This window comes from Drosophila arizonae, chromosome 3 (genome assembly GCF_054131065.1).
Source record: "Drosophila arizonae isolate 15081-1271.41 chromosome 3, UAZ_ARI_1.0, whole genome shotgun sequence".
Classification (NCBI taxonomy): Eukaryota; Metazoa; Arthropoda; class Insecta; order Diptera; family Drosophilidae; genus Drosophila; species Drosophila arizonae.
In genome coordinates, this window is record NC_142923.1 from 24,490,069 (window position 1) to 24,509,001 (window position 18,933).

General features: G+C 33.7%; 1 protein-coding gene across 14 annotated transcripts in view; it reads right to left on the reverse strand.

Moving 5' to 3' along the window:
• LOC108611691 (beta-1,4-glucuronyltransferase 1) overlaps positions 1-18,933 on the reverse strand; it is an 81,068-nt gene that overhangs the window by 26,697 nt on the left and 35,438 nt on the right. For 11 of the 14 annotated variants that reach the window (XM_089466014.1, XM_089466012.1, XM_089466021.1 and 8 more), the window contains exon 3: positions 10,015-10,034. The exons of the other annotated variants lie outside the window; for them this stretch is intronic. The gene's annotated coding sequence lies outside the window, so the exon portion shown is untranslated. The remainder of the gene's footprint in view (positions 1-10,014; positions 10,035-18,933) is intronic. 14 annotated transcript variants of the gene reach the window in all.

Below are 18,933 nucleotides of genomic sequence, written 5' to 3' on the forward strand. Positions count from 1 at the left end.
CCGTATACTTTAAAGTTCTCGTATTTATTCATTTTCATAAATCATTTGAGTTAAATGATGCCTTCAATTGCATCATGCGGCATTCCGCTGGGCCGGTTTGCCTTATACAAACTTTAAACGAATTGTCATCCGATGTCTTTAACGAACATAGACAATTAACAAACCGTTCAACAGCTTATCGGCACAAGGTCGTCGGGGAGTCTTCCTCATTAAATGTAGTCATTAACCGAAATAATCTAAAAAAAAAATCCCCGCTAAAAGACCTTCAAGGTTCACTAACTAAATTAACCATTTGGCCGAGGAAGCAAAAATATTATGGCCTAAGCACACAAGACATAAAATATACAACAACATAAAATGTATATATTTATATATATATTTAATGAGCATAAACAATAAACAAAAAATTTAGTTGACCTTGAAATCAATTTGTTTAACATGTTTATTTTTTAATCAAGAATCAATCATAATTTATTCATGCATCTTGGCCCTTGAATAAGATTTTTAAAATTTGTTGTTAATCAAAAACCTATCAAAATCATAATCATACTCATGTTATAACACTTTTTGTATTTAATAATAATCAATTTTCATTTGTAAATTTTTTAAAAACATAAGTCTGAAATAAGTTGTTAAATACATTTGGAGATATATTCTTAATTTTTTTATATTTTTATAAATAATCAAACTCGCTATGAAAATTTGTATAACTTATATACATATAATATAATATATTTATATAGTTAAATAATTTACATAATACTTTACTGAAATACATATTTCTCAGATATATGTAAATATATATGAAATTAAAATATTTTACAGCACATGACATCAAAATTCAGAAGAAAAAACTAAACATAAAATGTATTAAGCCAACTATAAATAAGAATATACATAATCAAACAAAAGCGCAGCTGCCTGGTTCAAAGGCGCAAACAAGTGTTCAAGTTAGTCACTCAGTCAGTCAGTCAGGCAATCAGTCAGCCAGCCAGTCCGTCAGTAATTTCGTCATTATTTTCAATAAAAGTACACGCAAAAGGCAAAATAAATATGGCAAATTGAAGTGGGCAGCATTAGCAGCCGGAGGCTACAAAAAAAAAGCAAAAAAAAAAAAAAAAACACACAAAACTACCTCAACGCAATGCGCATGCGCAGCACGCAATGTCAAAAGAGAGTCCAAAAGTTGTTGCCAAAGCCGGAGCGAAAAGCAAAGCCAAGGTTGTTGTAATGATTGTAGTTGATGTTGTTGTTGACTTGTTGTTGTAGCTTCAAGTACAAAAACATACAGCAGAGTTATGTTAGCGCCATAAATAGTTGGACTCCAGCATAGAACGTGGAAGCTGCTGATGTTTAATTGCAAGTTGTAAAAAACTACTTGGGGTGGGTCTAATCAAAAAAGCCAAACAGGGAGAGGGAGTGAGATAGAGAGAGAGAGAGAGAGAGAGAGAGAGAGAGAGAGAGAGAGAAGTATGCTAGTCAATTGAATGCAACATGGCTAGGGTTAAAGGCAATAACTCTTAATGAATATAGAATGCAGAATGGGAATTGATAGATCGTGTGAATAGCTCACAACTCTCTTGAGTTAAAGTGTTATATAGCTTAATTGCACTCAGATGCTGTTATTACGCTGAAGTTTATGTATGGCTCATCACAAGCTCAAATTTATAATAGAAAATCACAAACAATTTTGTTGCTAGACTTAACATAATGCATTGCTGTGCGTACGATTAGTCATAAACAACTCGTTGAGGCAAAAATGCCCATTAATTCTAAGACCACAATAAGTGCTCAGTTTCAAAGCTCCATCACGAGCGCACAATCTCTTAGCTTGGAACACCTGCAAGCTAGAGTTTTTAATGCCGAAAGCATTTCCCAGAAGTACTTAAGCATAAGTAGAAGAGCGCCACCACTGAGCATCGCCGAACCACAGTAGCGCTCAGCAGAACACAGCCCAGCACCGCACCAACATTATTCCTCATATCTCAGCAATTTGATTTATTGAGGCGCAAATGTTAAGACCTTGCCCTGCTCTCTCCAGACGGACCTCAGACATCAAAACCATGTTAAGCACATGGCGCACTTAAAGATAGGCAGACGACGAGCTCTGCACCATCATCTGGCCAACATGTGACTGCAGCCAGAGACCGCTGTAGATAAGCGCATCAAAACGGGCTCACACTGACACGAGTATAAACTTTAATGAGATATAAAGGAACACTGAAATTGTCACATTTCAGTCGCAAGTCGCATACCGCCAATGCACTCTTGGACAGTGACTCTTTTTTATGAACTTCTGCAATGGTATATTGTTTGGTCGCCTATGAGATACCCTTGGAAGCTATTTCGTATAAATTTACTAATGATGTTTGGTATTGAAAACAGAAATACCTAATGATAAAGCTTATCATTTACATCATGATTTCTAAATCAATTTTACTTTCAATATCATTATCATTTCATTTTATCACTTGCGCTTTAAAATTCATTATTATTGTCATTGTCATTGTCATTATCATTATCACTGTCATTGTCATTGTCATTGTCATTATCATTGTCATTGCCATTGTCATTGTCATTGTCATTGTCATTGTCATTGTCATTGTCATTGTCATTGTCATTGTCATTGTCATTGTCATTGTCATTGTCATTGTCATTGTCATTGTCAGTGTCAGAGTCAGTGTCAGTGTCATTGTTATTGTTATTGTTATTGTTATTGTTATTGTTATTGTTATTATCACTGTCATTGTCATTGTCATTGTCATTATCACTGTCATTGTCATTGTCATTGGCATTGCATGGTGACACTGCTTACTTTAATAGATCCAGCTGACCATCAGCATTATAATAATTTGTATACTAATTATCATTATCATCACCACTGTTATCATTCTGCTCATAGTTATTACCATACATTGTTGTTATTATTAAATCCCAAACAGATACTATTTTCCAGATATACCCTATAATAGTTGGTCATGCGAATGCAGAACAGAGCTAAAACTGGCGATAGGATGAGATGGAGAGCACAAGCGACAGAGGAAAACAACCTGAGAGATATCTTTCAAATCGTTTAGATAGGCACTCGCTTCGACACGCAAAAGGCCACTTAGGCCAAAAATGTAGCATCGCTTGGTATACGACATTTCAGATGCTATGATAGATTAAGCGCAAACTCTCTGCTGCACTATCGTATGAAATTCTCGCGCGTGACAGGCGTTGCAATGCTATCGATTACGACAAAGATAGCACGGCTGCAAGCAAAGGTATTTATAAAATGCACGCCCTAAATGGACACTCATTAAGCGCTCCACTAAGCTGTCCCTATGCGCCCTGTCGTGGCAAGTATAGACATATATACTATATATATATACTATATACTATATACTTATAAATAGCCCGGCCGAGTGAGAGCCAAATGAATGCCTTGGACGTGGGTCAGTCCATGGGGCTGTCATTAATGGCCCCGCTCGTTGGCCCACAAAAGAGGCTTCCATAAGTATATACAGCTAGGCCAAACGAGTTTTCGGTGGCCACTCTGCTCAGTTCATGATTCTTGTTTCTCGATTCTTGGCCAGTCAGCAAACCAATTACCTGTATGGTAGCTAAAAATGCACTACAATTAGCAAAAAAGAAAAAAGAGTATGGGCTGATACCTTTCATTCCGCTAACACATAATCTTCATCAGACAATGATTAAAATATAAATGTTTAATGCTGAAAAACAAATTTTCTTAAGGCTCAATAAATTTCTCTATTCTTATTTTCACTTGGCTCACTTTATTATGCTGCAATCTAATGTCTTTATATCAAAAAGTAATTCAAAAGTATTTTACAAACAATTGAATCTATTTAAACACACTTTTGCGTACTATTTCAAATTGTATTTTATTTTATTTTATTTGTATTGTTATTTATTTTACGCTTGTGAATTTCTACACACACACTTGGCTATTGTTTGATATTTATGCTTATACCATATGGCCATAAGAAATTCCATTTCATTTTGATATTGCTGGCTGGCTATTTTTAGACAGATTTTTGGCTTAGTTTTGTTTTGTTTTGTTGTTTTATATTGTGCAAAGTGTAACATCACATATGTGGTTGATGAGATTTAACAGCAAATAACTGCACGTCATCCGGATCATGAAAGCATTCAGACCGAAGCGGAATGGGCTGTATGCGGCATATAGATTTGCAAGCGAACTGAAACACACTCAAAACAGACAGAGCGACAGACAGACAGACAGACATGGCTCTTGATATGCAGGCAAGCGGCAAACCGAATAACAAAACGGCGGCAAATTCAATTTTGTGCAAACAAAAATTGGGTGCTCAAAGCGAATCAAAGCAAAAGAATTGAAACATTATAATTTCTGAGAAGATTGAGCTTATGTTTAGAAAATAGAAAATCAAAGCGTAGTTAAAAGCTTCAAGTGCATTATTATATTAATTTAATTAAAGTGATAACATTAAATAAACAAATAAAAATGGTATCCAGACTTTGGTTAGCACGACTTAAATAAAATTATTGTTAATTAATCTTAATTTTATTAAAAATTTGTTGAATTTCATAATATTTTGCACTCAAAAGTTTCTCCTTGTTATATGGTTTGCCTTTGCTTTTCAAAAGTTTATTAGGTCCTTATTAATTAATTAATTCTTTTTCCAGTTCTATAAAAATATTTCTTGATAATAAAAGTTTTATATATTTTCTATACTTTTCCCCATTAAAATTTATTTCACAGAATACTTCACGCTGACGACCAAAATTTATGCAATTGGGTCTTGCTCAAGTGGAATTGCTCTGAAAATAGTTTTCAAGATGTTTGTGGTTCAGCTCACTTCAAAGTTCTGCTCATGTACATTAAGTTGAAAGCTTATAGAAAACTAAAATATAACTCGGCTTAGAATCAGTTGAATATATAAATTAACGGTACCTCTGCTCCGTCTGCTACTGCAAAATTTAAAATATAAAATTTAATCAAATCTGTAAATACAATTATATACATTCTTTTATATACAAATCATTTTTATTTAAATTTTATTTTTTGAATTATTAACTTCATCAGGTTGCATACGATTAAATTTCTCTATTCGCCACTTTGAATGAAAGTGGAATCAAAATATGTTTATGCATTGCCAACAAAGGCCAGCAAAATGCTCGTAATTGTTATATAAGTTACAATCGTATTTACTGGCAAAACAAAAGGCATGCAAGACAACAATTGTGAAAATCATTGCCGTCAATTTGTTGCAACTAATTGCAAATGCCTAGGCAAACAAAAGGCAGCTACTACGACAACAACCAGCAGCTAGCAGTGACTGCTACAACGACGACCTTTAGAGCAAATATTTTTATATTTATTTTTTATTTCAGTTTTGCTTTCCTTCATCCGCCATACAGAAATTTAATTGTGCAAACAAAAGTTGGCCAGTGCCATCTCCGGCGTTCCGGCGTTTCAGCGTTCCAACCTGCCCCATTATTCAACTCTTCTTCTTTTATTTGCTTTTTGTATTCGTTGGATTCTCTAGTTATATACGGTTAATTGCTTTTGGCTGTGCTTTATTTTTATTTTTTTTATTTTCTGTAATATTGGTAGTTGGCTTTTTGGTCGCTTCCTACTCGTCGCTGCTTGAACTCTTGATCTCTCAAGGTTATGACAGCACCTTGGCGTCTCTTAGGCCATTATCTTGATAAATATATACACATTCATTGCTGAGTGAGTAATATTGCAAAAAAGAAAAGAACAACATCACGAAACATAATTATCACGCAACTTTATAATAATTTTAGGCTTCTTCTTTTGGGGCGTACATCTTAAACATTTCGCTTGCTACTTGAAATGAATGGACATTATGCAAAAATGTGGGCGTCTACCGCGTACACGCCCACCGTCAGCTCTTAATTTCGGCCACTGCCAGCGTGATGTATATTTAACAAAAAAAAAAGCCGTAATGGAAATTAAAACAAAGCTTGAACGAATTTGTAATGCTCTGGGAATGTTATTTAAGATTTCTTATAACAATAACAAAATTCATAAAAAAAAAAAAAAAAAAAAAAAAAAAACCAAAAATGTTTTTTTTTTTTTTTTAATTTTAAAATATTTAGCAATTAAAACTATTTTTTAATGCTAGTGAAATTTAAATAAATTTTTTATATTAATTATGTACATCAAAGAAACTAATTATATTTGATTCTAACACCTCTGGGCAAGGCCAAAAAGACTCAAACAACAAACTTCATTTAATACAGGAAGAAACTACAATAAATATCCAACAGACAATTGTTTAAAAGCCTTAGCGCAATAAAACAAAACTTTGCTTCCTTTACTTAGTTTCCGTGACAGCTATATGATTGTAAAGAATAAATTCAGTCTTTGTAGCCAGCGATGCGTGACACGATTCATGCGAGTATTTTAATACCCGCCGCAAGGGTATCGCCAAGAAAAGGTACATGCTAAAGAAATTTGCATAGTGTTTGTTAAGTGAAATAAAAAAAAGGAAAACCCTCGAACAGAAAGCAATGCTAAAGTCATGTCGAGAGAAATCTGAGCAAATGAAGTAAAGGTGTCAAGAACTTTATTGACAGACCTCAAGCTGGCTGGCTGGCTGGCTGGCTGGCTGGCTGGCTGACTGAATGACTGACTGACTGACTGGTTGGCAAACAAAACGTAATGTTCGCAACAACAACAACAAAAAATGCAGAAAAAAAGAAAACTTAACACAAAGACCAAGAGAAAAAGGTGGAACCCAGAACTCTCCCTCGTGTAGGAAGCCGATAAAAGCAAATAAAACAAAACAAACTGAAAACGTGACAGGTCTGCTGCCTGTCCCAAAAACAACAACAAATGCAAGATGACAACAAACAGAAAACAACAACAGCAGCAGCAACAAAACTAAGCACAACATGATAAATATGTTTTTGCATTGACAAATGAGCTACGTGAAAGTTTTGCACAACCAACTCCTCAGGCCATTGGCTCGAGCGCTGCCAGCGACTGAGTAAAGCACGCAGCTGGCAAAATCGAAACCCGAGTAATTAGCACTTATTGAGATCAAAGTCAAGTGAATCCGTAGCAGGCAATGCGAACTAGTTTGGCGAACTCATGTGGGCAGCAGCACCGAGAGGTCGACACACTTTTCGCAGTCACTGTCATTGGCAAGTAAATAGAGCACAGCAAATAATAGCAGAAATAGTCATAAAGCTGACGCTCAGCTGACATCTAGCATAATTGATGTGCACCATACAGAAAGAGTGACAGGGAGAGAGACAGAGAGAGAGAGTGTGTGTGTGTGTGTGTGAGATGCACTGCCCAACAGGGCAGCCTACAGGGAAGGTGCATTCAGTACTAGCACTGAACTGCAATTGGTTTTGCATGCGAAAGTGTTTCAGGTCGAGCAACTGTTTGCTCAACAAACAATACGCACAAATGAGCCAACGCCGACATTCGAACGCTCTACACATAGTGGTAAATATGGAATATTAACTGTGGTTACGGTCAATTTAATAAAAATTAAGTGAACTAAGTATAAAAAAAAATATTTTAATAAAATTAATTAATGTAAAATAAAATATTTAATTATGTAATATAAATATAATGTATATAATAGAATTCTAAATATTTACATATATTTATCATTTGAAAAAAAAAATTGTTTTTCTGCAATAAAAAATTAAATTTTTTAATTTTATTTTAATTAGTTTAATTTTAATTCCATTAAAAAATATAATATAATTTTGTGAAATATAAATAATAAACGAAAAAAAAATATAGATACGAAACACAAATAATCAAAAATTCAATAAAATAAGAGGAAAAATGATTGCAAAATGAAAAATAGTTTTTGTTTTGTACTTCATAAATTGTCAACAAGAAAAAAGTAAACCAAATAAATTTTAAAATAAATGTATCTTACAATTTTAATAAATGCGAGTTAAAAAATATACTTTAAATAAATATAAAATGCAATCAAATGAAAATAAATATAATTGCATTACAAATAATAATGAACTAATAATATGAATAGTTTTATATTTCTTAGAAATATATTACAAATTCAATAAAAAGGAGTATATGTAATTTACTTTAAAAAAAATTTTATTGTTAAAAAAAAATAAATAAATAAATAAATAAAAATGTATTTCCAAATATTATTTTAAAGAACTACAAATTTTAAAATTAATTTAATTTCTTACAAAAACATTTGGTTAGTCAGGAGTAGTTAGTTTCATAATTAGTTAGTTAGTAGTTGTATATTACGAATAATTTGATTTGCTAAATCGTTTCAGCGCATTAGGAAGTCGTCTCAAGCTAACCAAAAAATGAAATGGCTCAAAGCACTTGCGATTCGCACATACTGCACAGAAACTCATTTGCAATCGACACCAACAGTAGTTGGTTGCAGAGGCAGTTGCAGCTGCTGAGAGCGAGAGCGAGAGAGAGAGAGGGTGAAGGAGAAGCGTAAAATAATGCTGGTTGCTGTTGGCAATATGCATCAGAGGCAGAGGCCAGCTCTGCCTGCTGTCGAAGAAAACGTGTGCCACAAAATGTCACTCTCATTTAAGCGACATGGAAACGAGTGTATGCGTGTGTGTGTGTGTGTGTGATTGTGTGGGGCAAGGTTGGAATCAAAAACCAGGCTGTTGGCCAGTTGCTGGATTGCTGGATTGCTGGATGGTTAGCTAGTTGCTTCTACGTAAGTGTGGCACTCATTTGCGGACGAATGTCAACGTGCCACTAATTAAGGTTAATCAAAATGACAATTTGAGCGCAGCTCTAAACAAAATGAATGGTCATAAAGTGCAAGCGATCCAACGCCCGCGAGACATTGATTAACGAGGTCGTCAACCAAATACGGCACCAGATGAGATTTGGCCGAATGGCACGCTAGCCGCACATCGACAAACACATAAACTAATTATGTGCCCAAATACTAACTAAATACGCTCCGTATACTAAATACACATATGTATGTGTGTATGCTTGTGTGTGTGGCCTGTTAGTTATGAACAACTTGACTTGCCTTTTGCGGCGTCGTTTTATTTGCATAGTGTGCGGCGTAACACCAAGCAGAGAGCGGGAGGACTCTACCACATGCTGCTGCCTGTCAAACTGTCGACGCTTGAAGTTTTGCACGCAGAGTTACGCAGTTTGCCCCGACAGCCGCTCGACCCGCTCGCTGCCAGTCTGCGCCTTTCACATAAATCAAAGCGGCTCGCATTGTCAGCACTAAGTGAGTCATTTACTTCTTTCCTTATACCCTGTATTCGGTAAAAAATGGGGAGTTTCAAAATGTAATGGGCGAAAGCAATCGATTAATGGATATATGTATTTATATATATCGGAACAGAAGAGCTAGTGTTTTTATGATTTTCTATTAGAAATGTGTTTATTATTATTATTATTTTTAATTTTAAAATTGCATAGAGATTGCAATATTTTTAAGGAACGTTAGTGAAAACACTGAAGAATTCAGTTATAAAAAAATGGCCTGATCCATAATTAGAAAAAATTAGACATTATCTAATATTTGTCTATTTTTCTTATAATTTATAAAATTATTGTTTATTTATTTTTAAAATATTTTATTTGTATTATTTTTATGGTATTATGTGTTTCATTCCATTTGAAACGTTGTTTTGGAAAAGTATTACACATATTCTAAGAAAAATAACTTTCTTCTTTAAATATAATATAAATATTTTTTGGCTTAAAATTTAATCAAATAACTGAAATTAGTATACAAATACTAGAATATGCGCATGCCGCTCAAACCCTCACTAGCTCCGTCCTGTTTGATGTGTGTCTTTGTGTGTGCGGGCTTTGTCTTTGAAGTTTCAAACGAAAATCAAATCAAAAATTGCGATGCCTAATTAGCGCTTAGTCGCATAGCTACGGGCATTTTGAGTTTGACGCAGAGTTTGAGACAATTAAATGCCTGACTTTGAATGGATTTGCGATTTCCACGAATAGAGGCTCCTATTACAGACAGAATTCAAATATCAACTCACCTGAATGGGCTTGCAAGTAGCTAAAAGAGAGAGAAGGGAAAGAATAGATCAAATTAGATTTAATTGTTTGCAAGAAGTAATTAGGTGTCTTTAGGTTAGAAAGAGTAGATTATTTAGTCATAAATTAGTAGAGTATTTGAAAGCTAACTAACTTATATTTTGGTAAATTTGTTACCATGCAAATTAGCTTTCAGGAATTTAATTTCGGATTCAGCGGTGAGTTTTTGTGCGTCACCCTTTTGGTTGTCTAAATTGTACAGTTGATAGACCGTATATCATCAAATGAATCCACATTAACAACATATTATTTTTTTTTTTTTTTTCAATGATCCCTGATCACTCCAATGTAGACAATGAACGCTGTTTGAAACTTCTTTTCTTTTTTCATTATGCTTTAAAATTAATTCAACTTTAGAATAATGAGATATTAAAATTAATTTTTAATAAGTTTTTGATTAAATTAATTAAGTTTTATTTAATGTTAATTTAATAAAAATGATTTTTTAAAAAACTTTTAATTCTTATTCATATTTTTAGTTTTAATTTTTTAACTTTAACAGAAGAATTGATAATAATAAATAAATAAAAATAAAAAATAATTCATTTTATTTTTTATTTTAAAAATAAATAAAAAATCCCTGTTAGTCATACAGCTATGATCAACATTAAAACTCCATTTAAAACGTGTCTTCTGGCTTCGTACCCCACCTAGCATTTAGATAATATCTAAAATGCTTAGTCTCTTGTCATTATCATTAATCTATTACCGTACTCATTATTTCTGTGCTATGTAATCCTTGATAAATGACTCCACAGGGCAAATGCAACACATGCAAAGATTTTCTTCGTTTTGCTTTCATTTTTGCATCTTTCGTTTCACGCTTCGCTCATTTGTTCGCCTTGGGCTACCTTTAACTACTTCTTCCACTTCTTCTTCTTTTTGCACATGCTGCACATTTCCCTCTCCACTTCTTGGGGTAACTGAGGCGCAAGAGTGTCCTTTGGGCATCATTTATGCAGGCACTCATCTCGTTATTTTCTTTTTCCCTCTCTCTCTCTCTCTTCTTTTTCTCTCTTTCAGCACATTAATTTTTGAGCAGTGCGAATGCGACTAAAAAACGCACACACTTTGAAGTTTGCCTTAGTGCACTTTGTTCAAAGTGCAGAGTTGCGTGGATTGCAGGACTTTTCATGCCACATCTCACAGGACAGCTAAGCACAGCTGCGAGAATGCGTAAAAATGGGTAACAAAAAAAACAAGGGCAGATGCACCCGGCAAGCTGTTGCAAGAAAAAATTGTCAGCGCAAGCTATTTGAATAGCGAATAAACTATTTGACGTTGCATAAAAGTGAATGCGATTTTTGATTACCTAGCACACACATACATTCATACAGATGTGTATGTAAATTTATGACCAGAAATGTGCAGGAAATATAATTTAAAATATATAGAAAATATATATATTCCCAGAATTAGAAATGCTATGAAATAATATTAATTAGAAGTAGTTAAGCATTCTGATAAATGTAATAAGATAAAGTGTTTCCTTATAATGCCTGAAGGCCTTTGTCGCTCTGGCTTAATCAAATTGTTATTTAGAATTAATTCTTGATAACAATAAATAAATAATAAAATAATAATAATAAAGTGTTTTCTTTTTTCTTTATTAGATTTTTAATTATCTTACTATGAATCGCTCGAAGAGTTTGATATTATTTGTAATATATAAATTTAAAATTTATTATATTAAATTTATGTATGTGTGCATGTGTATAAAAGTGCGATTTTATATGTGTGCTTAAAGATTTGTTTAGTTCTTTGAAGGTAGTATTACTTTTTAATAATCCTCAATTTAGTTAGATCGATACTCCAATAATTTAGTTAGATCGATAAACGGTTAACAAATACATTTGATGTAGCTGTAAATAGACTTCTATTTGATGTTGATTCCTTTAAAAAACTTTATATTAAAACACATCAGTTAATAATACTTGCCTTATATCATCTACTTTTTGAGCAACTGTTCCTCTTCATTATAATTTTTTAATTTATCTAATTTTAAAACTTGCAGCAAACATATATGTATATATACGCACACATACATATATACCCAAGCGTACAACAGTCTCTAAGTTGTTGCAATATCTTTTAGACTTCCATGACAGCTTCAAATAATTTAAACTTTTTTTTCTTCTTTTTTTTTATCCAAGCATCGACTGTCTAGCGAACTACCAACAAAATTTCCGTGCCTGTCAATATAAATAAAGCTTCTACTAAATACATCCGCAAAGCATTTTGCTTCGATCCAAGAGAAAACTACGCCAAAATGCAGCAGCAAAAGAAAATACTAAAAAACATATATATATATAATATAAATGTGAGATAATGCGAAAAGCAAAAATAAGTATATATAGAAAATATATATATATTTCGAAAATAAACGGAAAGGCAACCTGCGCATCGCAGCTCCCCTCTGACGACAGATGGGGGCGCATTATTTTCGATGTCACTGTGGACAGTGTAGCTGTCTTTGTTGTTGTTGTTGTTGCTATGATTGTTGCTGTGGTTATTGTTGTTGCCGCTTGATGCGGAAGTTTTTAAATTGTGCAGCAATTTCATTCATTCATGAGCATTTTCGTATACAAGCAAAAGTCGAGCACTCTGTGACCGACATAGTCACAATCTCAGTTTTCAGTCTCAGCCCCAGCCGCCTCAGTCTCAGCTTCAGTCTCAGACTCAAAGTCCCCAATGCGTTGGCAGCAACAGCAGCAGCGACAGCAGCAGCAGCAGCATTTGCTCCTCACTGTTACGGCTACCACTTGACTTCTCAAGTGGCGGAGTGTGCGCCGTACAGTAGGTGCTGGGGGCACGGCTCAGCGAGTGCCGGGCAAAGCAAACAATGTCATTTGTTTTGGATATATGTATGTAGTAGAAGGCTCCAACTACGGGTCGGTTGGGTCAAGAGCAATAATGTTGAATAATACGATTTTCTTTGCTATGACAGTGAGCGAACTATAAAATTGTGTGTGTGTGTGTGTGTGTGTGTGTGTGTGTGTGTGTGTGTGTGTGTGTGTGTGTGTGTGTGTGTGTGTGTGTGTGTGTGTGTGTGTGTGTAAATGGGCGTGGCAACAATGGTGTGTGTATTTGAGCATGGCAAATATAGTCTGAGACCTCACCATTAGAAACACCTTAAGCACCAGCTAAACACTTTGCTAAATTGTATTAAAAATCTCTTTAGAAATCACATATCACTTATCCCTGTCTTTCAACTAAATGAGGAGACACAAGCTAAGGATGAGCGTTGTGTAGGCCAACTAACTATCTATCAACACACAGTTACATAAAAGGCGTTAAGCCTGGGTACTTCTAATACGAAATTGTAAATAGTTATATAAGATAGTTACATATACTAGAAATATTCATAATTTGATCGCAATTAATTTTTGTTTCAGTTCCTTCATTTAAAAAAAAGAATAATAATAATAAAATAAATATACTAAAACACAAAAAAAAAAAATAATAAAGAATAAAATGATTTAATTAATTATACATAAACCAATTAAAAACATAAAAAATGTAATAAAAATGTTTAATATAGATATATTTATTAAATTAAATTAAGAGTTGAGCATATCATATATTTATTATAATATATGCAAAACATATTTTTTAATATTATTTGATATAATAAATCATTTTAGCAACGTTTAGCAAAAATAAAGCCAACCGAATATGATAGCTATATAAGCTACAAAATAGGTCAACGATCATATTACATCATCAATATACTTGGCGCACATCGTGCATGCGTATATTTACATATATATATAGCATGCTTATAAACAAGAATTCTTGTACGTTTTTCAAGTCATTTATCAAATTTATCATTAACAACAAATTGTTAAGGAAGTCAACTATTGCATGGTTTAATATTATATAGTATATATATTTATATACCATACATGCATATATTATAAAGTTTTTATATAAAATTCCTATTTGACAACTGTCAGCTGGTGCTAAAAAGTTTTCTTTTAAAAGCTGCTGTTCTCCCAGCACAATCCAAAAACACTCAGCCAGTGCAAAGCCCAGCGCAAGTTGTTTATGCAGTTCACACGAACTGAGCCACGACTCACCCGGAGAACTGCAGCTAAAGCGGCAACTGGCTGAGAATAAATGCCAAATGCGACAGCCAAATAAAAAGTAAAACTGCAATAGCCTTCAACGCACGCATAAACAACTCTCTAATAAACAGAAAGAGAGGCAGAGATAGTAAAAGAGGAAATAGAGAGAGAGAGAGAGACAGTGTGGTAAGACAGAGACAGAAATACGCTCATTAAATATTTAAAACTCTTGTAGCGTTAAAAACAAACGACAGAAAACAAAAAATATAAATAAGCCACACACACACACATACTAACACACACCCGCTTTCACGTACACACACAGAGAAGACAGCGCAAGGAACACACACACACACACAGAAAAGTTTTGCATTTGGCCAAAAAGGAAGTTTTTGTGTGCATGCCATGGAATTTGAGGCAACAAAAAAAAAAAACAGCCTCAAGGACCTGCACAAAGGGGCGTGGCAGGGCTGTCAGCTGCCTTATAAATAAGCCGCTCATGTGCATGCGTGTGTGTGAGTGTGAGTATGAGTCTATGTGTGGGTGTTTTTGGTAACGTATGCAATTTAATTAGGACTAAACTAAATTAATGGCCACGGTATTTGTTTCCCTGCCTCGTACCTCCCTCGCTCCCTCCAAAAGAAATAACAACTGCAAAGGGGTTCTTTTTTTGTTTTTTGTCGGCTCCTTTGCGACCACAGCTCGGCACAGTTGAGGCCCTTTGACAGCGAACAAATGTGTGCGGCGGCATGTTGTTAAAAATTTTGGCAAAGCTCTCGACGTCTATTAGCGACAACAACACACACGCACACAGAGAGAGGGATACACGCCCACACACACACACACACACGCACATACACATGTAAGGAGCAAAGCAAGGAAGTGTGCTACAAGAGGCGTTTATCTCTCCGCCTCCTGCTCGGCGCATGTGTGTGTGTGTGTGTGTGTGTGGGCAGGAAGTGCTCATTGAAAGTATTTTACTTTGCCGGTTATGTCATGTGTAGCAAACAGTGTGCGAAATTCTGTCACACTACCCCAAAAAAGTATGCTACCGTTTGTACGGCAAGTGGGCGTGTGGAGACAGCTTGTTATGGGTAGTTACTCCTTGTTCACAGGATTTGCGCACAGCGTGTCAAAGGCAAGAAAATGACAAAAATAAAAGAGTGCAAATTTGAGCATATATTCATTAAAATTTGAACAGATGAACAAATTCGTATTAATTCTAAAAAAATCTTTTATTATTTTTAACAAAGGTTTCTTCTGTTTAATAATGTAAAATATATACAAATTATATAATATAATATAATATATAAGTCAAAGAAATCGCTTTTAGTAATATCATATATAATAAATATATAAATAAAATCTTTCAGTACCACTAATGCATAAATATTTTACTATATTATTTTACGTTTTTCTATAAACAATGCATTTATCTTTAAAATTACGAAATACTTCATGTATCATAAATACCAATAAAAACTAACTACTTTAATCAGTCAATCTGTCAATTGTTCAACTCAAACCAAAACTAAACCTTAGAGCACTCAAAGATGCAATGCTTTCTTGCTACTTGAAAACTGTTTGCCCAACAAACACCAAATCAAGCTGCAACATTTATATATTTATATATAAATATATTTACAGCTATTCCCACTGCACATTTTATTTACAGCTGTTGCACAGAAAGCAGAAAATCAAATCAAGAAGTAGCACAACAAAAGTACAGTTTAGTATCAGCGTGTAGACTAATAAAATGTGATTTATCTCTGCATGTGAAAGGTGAAAAAAAAATATATTTTTCAATGGAAATTTATGGGTAAACAAGACGGCTCGAGGTGGCAGTGCACGGCTCGGAAATACCCTGAAGGCCATGATGGGAGTAAGTGTTAAACATATTCTAGCCTGAATCTAAACATGAATAAACAACAAGTAAGAAAACTCTAGTCGAGAGTGCTCGACTAGATACTACCCTGAACCCAACAAATAAAAATGCCCATTTAGTATGGCTGAAATTTCAATTTCGATGTATTTAAAAATATAAATAAAATACCAAACTCATTTAATAAAATATAAAAATATTTTGAAACAATTAAAAAAAATTAACATCAGTTGCATCGATCGGGATTCGAACCGCGACTTCTCGATCGAGCGTCATGCAGCTAACACACTAGGCCACCTCACTCCTGCTAGTGGCGCTGGCAAAACTCTAATAGATTCACTGCTGCAGCGCCATCTACCAAAACTAAACGAAACTAACTGCTGATGTGACTCTAAGAATCTGCTAGAATAACCAAACTATTAAAAACGCACATAAAGTATAGTTAAAATTTCAATTTCGGTGAAAACTCATTTATGAAAATGTAAAAATATTTTGAAACAATTAAAAAAAATTATCATCAGTTGCATCGATCGGGATTCGAACCGCGACTTCTCGATCGAGCGTCATGCAGCTAACACACTAGGCCACCCCACTCCTGCTAGTGGCGCTGGCAAAATTCAAATAGATTCACTGCTGCTGCGCCATCTACCAAAACTAAATGAAACTAACAGCTGATGTGATTCAACGAATGTTTTTGTTGTAGCTGCTGCACGTGCGTTTGTTAATTGGCCAAATATTTGATTTTTTTTTATTAATTTTTGACTGAACGGAATTTAATGAAACTTTCAGCATATGATCTACATATTATATTGAATATTTGAGAAATTAAAAAAAAAGAAAAATCATTCACAATTACCTATAGTGGCATCTGATTTGAACTTGAATGTTTTTACTCGATAAAAACATAACGGGATGATTTATCGAATTTTAAAAGCAAACTCGACGTCCGCGCTGTATAAACGGTCATTTTAAAAAAAATTTAAGTCTCTAGCTCTTATATCTTCGGAAATTGACGCGTTCAAACATACGGACAGACGGACAGACGGACGGCGGACAGACGGACAGACGGACAGACGGACAGGGCCAAATCGACTCAGCTCGTCGCCCTGATCAAGAATATATATACTTTGTGGGGTCTGCCACGCCTCCTTCTGCCTGTTACAACAAAACCATTATACCCTGATTTCCCATTTTCAATGGGTTCAGGGTATAAAAACACGACAAAACAGGAGGAGAATCGAATACAAATTTATACCTTTTAGCTCTGGAAGGAGCTGTATTCAATACGTCGCCTATCGACCACGCCTACTAGCACGTATTACACTTCATTTAGGAAATTTTATATGCCCTCTGTACACACTCCTCAATTCGTATAGGGTATTATAGATAATTTATTAAAGTTATTCTTTATTTAGTTTCATGAATATTCTCACATGTTAACCAAATCAATTATGTGAAAAAAAAAATATATATATATTTTTTAAAATCAAATATTATAAATCAAAAATTAAATAATAATTTATATATAATATAAATGTAGAATATTCTAAATTTAATGGCTGAAATTTACTTTATTTAATTTTACAGACATATTTATTGTTACTCAATTGGAAAAGCAAGAAAATAAAATTGCAGTGTTTATTTAAATATTTAAATAAATTGGAAGGCAATAAAAATTTATTTCTTTTGCATAACAAATTTATTTATTATCAAATCTATACGTACCTAACATTTGTTTATTAACAAATATAAACCCATATAAATCTGAATATTTTTGCAGAAAATGTTGTTCAAATTTTAAATAAAATAATTTGGGCATTTATTATACATAATTTAGTTATATAAATGACAATGCATATAAAAAGCAGTATGAAAGCCATAAAAGCAAATTAAATGTCATTTCTATGGTAATTGTTGTGAAATGCGGCACATACGCGTGCGTTGAACTGAATAATTATTAATAAAGTTTATTGATATTTTAATGCTGTCAATGAGGCGTAATTAAATGTTCATTTTTAAAATGCGCTCATTGTGGCAGCTTGATAATGGAAATTTGGCTGGGTTTGCGTTAGATGGGCTTGGTTGTGTGTTGTGTATAAAGATAGACAAACACACACACACACACACACACACACACACATAACCATTTAAAAGGCCACATCTAAAAGAATGGCGCAACGTTTGAAGTAAATGTTATTAAATGTTATTCATACGACGTGTGCGAGGGCGCAACCTTGTTGGGCTTACAAAGTCATTTCCTGTTCCTGCGGTGCTTAAATTTTATCAACATATGCGAGTTAGCGAACTTAATGAAATTGTTCGCACACACACAAGACTGACAGCTGCGCAGCTCAGCTCAGCTCAGCTAATGCGGCAATTAAGAGTGAACGAAAGTCAACTAGGATAAAAAGGCCGCAGAATGAATGCCAGACTCTAACAATAAACATAAATGTATATGTATATAAATATATGACTATAAAGTAAAGTGTATAAAACTCTTTAAAGTACACATACCATAAGTACTGTTCTCCATATATAAGCCCATCATATCTAAAATCATCAAATCATCAAATTAAACTACCTCCTGCATTCCCATTATTAATTTTAGCCCGCTGCATTTATTGGATTGAAATTAAATACGCATTTAATTGATGTGTTGTTAGCTTAGCGCATTTAAATAAATTAATTAGCAAATGAGCAAAAAGTTAGGAATAAAAAAAAAAGATTTTTTATTTGTATTTAATTTCAATTATCAAATGTAAACGTTTACATTTACTTTACAACGATGTAATTTACAATTATTTCAATTAGAGAGAACAGCAACAAGCCCAGAAAATAAAAAGCTAATCATTTAATTGAATACTTTTTTGATTAAATTAATAGTCAAATAAACAAAATGAGAAAGTAAATAT